This window comes from Heterodontus francisci, unplaced genomic scaffold (assembly GCF_036365525.1).
Source record: "Heterodontus francisci isolate sHetFra1 unplaced genomic scaffold, sHetFra1.hap1 HAP1_SCAFFOLD_58, whole genome shotgun sequence".
Lineage (NCBI taxonomy): Eukaryota > Metazoa > Chordata > Chondrichthyes > Heterodontiformes > Heterodontidae > Heterodontus > Heterodontus francisci.
In genome coordinates, this window is record NW_027142006.1 from 72,231 (window position 1) to 75,200 (window position 2,970).

General features: G+C 42.6%; 1 non-coding gene across 1 annotated transcript; it reads left to right on the forward strand.

Moving 5' to 3' along the window:
• The first annotated feature begins 410 nt into the window (after nt 1–410).
• trnat-agu (transfer RNA threonine (anticodon AGU)) lies at nt 411–484 on the forward strand. Its single transcript has one exon. It is a non-coding gene; the product is annotated as a tRNA-Thr (tRNA).
• Nucleotides 485–2,970: the final 2,486 nt, after the last annotated feature.

Sequence of the window (2,970 nt, forward strand, 5' to 3'; positions counted from 1 at the left end):
CTGACTGGAATTCCTGGAGAAAGGCATTCAGGAAGACCATGGGAAAAGCAGAGGACAAAAGAAATGACCAGATGGTGGGAAAGAGAGCTCAGAGGAAGGAAAAATTATCAGTCGACCTCGGGCCAATGATATTCATCTGTACCAGCTGCGGAAGGGATCGTCACTCACGAGTCATCCTCTACAGCCACAACAAACGATGTTTCACACAGAAGTGACGTACACCCCGGGTGTAGCCCATCGTCTTCCGAGACAGACGGTTGCCTATTACAATTACAACTACAGCAACAACTGCAAGAGCGAGTCAGAGGCTGGGAACACTGCCGTGATGAACTCAGCTCTTGACTCGCCAAAGCCTGCCCACTATCTACAAGGCCTTCCTCTGATTTCAATTGCACGCACATTCGTGATCTGGCTCTGTAGCTTAGTTGGTTAAAGCACCTGTCTAGTAAATAGGAGATCCTGAGTTCAACTCCCAGCAGAGCCTTATTTCACAGTTGCAACATGCTTGAAAAGTTTCATGATCAACACTGACATCTGTGTCTTGTGAACTTTAATTCAAAATACTTAATGGATTTCAATCACATAAAAAAACAGCCTTGGTGAAGGATATGAGTTTGGAATGGCTGTTTCTCCTTGCACAGAATTTCAGTGCGAATACATCAATGTTAACTTCTTTGACATCAATTTGTTCACAGTTCCATTCAACCTGGAAAACAGCTTGATATTAATCTCACTGAAGAAGAGTGTTTGTGTCATTATGTGTTGCTTTTAACCGAGACTGGGACATGAGGCAAGTGGGAGGGTTTATCTGAGGTTTGGAATATTTGTCAGTCAGGAACAAGAAAAATCAAAGGAACCAAATAAGAAAACCTAAGTCTCATGTGGTTACCGAGAAACGGTGAGACGATATTAAACTTTGTTGTATTTAATACAACTGTGTGAACTTTGATCTTTGCGGCCTTTTATAAACAGTATTTGAAGGGTCTCAGTAAAAATGTTCAGTGTTGATGAGAGTGGGGTCTGGGTGAGCAGCTGCTTCATGTGACAGGGTCAGGACTGGATGCAGGAAGTTCTCTGACAGTCTCTTTCTGATGGGTTGAGTTGATTTTCAACTGGCAGCTGTTGCTGTTTTGATAATTCAAGTTCCCTCCACCGATTTTTTTGGACAGACAGTGCAGTATGAGGATGTTAAGGGTTAATGCTGAAAACAGTGGGATTAACCCCTCCCACAATCAGAGTGATGATGTAACAGTCACATGAGATGAGGTTTGGGAGGAGAGAGCAGCACCAAGGATGCTAGTTTCGGTGGCTTGATGAGTGTGTATATAGTATTGTGTAAATTAGAAAAGAGCTCTTAGTTCTTTCAGCAGGAAATGTGTCCAGAAAATATCACGAAACTCACAATTTCATTATTCAGGAGTTGGAACACAGGGATATTAACTCCAAGTGACAGTAGTGGTTTCATTTAACAAAAGAAAAGGAGAGAATAATATTGCTCATTGATTGAAATCCCCCAGTGAGGAGACAGTTAAACAGGTGATCTGTTGGGGCATCCTTCGATCCAAGGTTTCGGCAGCATTTAATCTCCCTTTTTGGTGAAATTCTCTGTTTTTTGCATCTTTTTTAATCCAGCTTTTATGGACCAGTGAAAAAACTGAAAAAAGTGAACAGATCTATCCTTTCTTTTCTTCCTTCTTCCCATCAGTTTCTCTTTTCTGTCCCAATTTAATCTGCTGTTTTATCCATTCCAATCATAATTCAACATTCCAATCTAATCTATTTGTTATTCCACAGTGTCTCTCCATGTGTTTTATTCTGTTGTATTCTCTCACAGTCTGTTTGATGATCAATTTTACATCTCACTCTCTGTTCTGGTGAAGATCAGAAGCAGTGTTATCTGTTTGCAACACCCGACAAGTCGGCCTGAGGCTGTGTCTCATCGATAATGTGGAGTTAGGAACATAGGAACACAGGAGCAGGAGTCGGCCATTCAGCACATCGAGCCTGCCCCACCATTCAATATGATCATGGCTGATCATCCACTTCAATGCCCTTTTCCCCACACTTTCCTCATATTCCCTTATTTCACTTGTATTTAGAAATCTGTCAATCTCTGCTTTAAACATACTCAACGACTGAGCTTCCACAGCCCTCTGGGGTACAGAATTCCAAAGATTCACAACCCTCTGAGTAACAACATTTCTCCTCAAAACTGTCCGAAGTGGCATGCCCCTTATTTTGAAATTGCGTCCCCTGGTTCTCGACTCCCCAACCAGGGGAAACATCTTAGCTGCATCTACCCTGACTGACCTTTAAATATTTTGTAGGTTTCAATGAGATCACCTCTCATTCTTCAAAACTCCAGAGAATACAGCCCCAGTTTCCCCAATCTCTCTTCATAGGACAGTCCCACCATCCCAGGAACAAGTCTGATGAACCTTCTTTGCACTCTATCTATGGCAATAATATCCTTCCTAAGGCAAGGGGACCAAAACTGCACACAGTACTTCAAGTGCAGTCTCACCAAGGTTCTATACAATTGAAGCAAGAATTCACTACTCCTGTACTCAAATCCTCTTGTGATAAAGGCTAACATACTATTAGCCTTCCTAATTGCTTGCTGCACCTGAATGTTAGCTGTCAGTGACTTATTACCATGGATACCAGGTCACCCTAATACTCTATACCTCAGTTAATAAAGGAAAGGATTCCATTTACCTGCTGAACCAGCTCATTGACCTGCACTGCTACTTCAGGGATCTGTGGACATTCACTCCAACGTCCCTCACTTCCTCTACACCGTTCAGTGTTCTCCCATTAATTGTGGATTCCTTTGCCTTTTTTGACGCCTGCTCTCGCTGTTCCCTGCTCTCCGAGTGAACTCTTGCTCCCTCTCTCTCCTGGGCTCTTTATGCTCCACTCTGCTCTCACTGTTTCCCGCTCTCTTAATGTATCAATATTTCTTTGTCT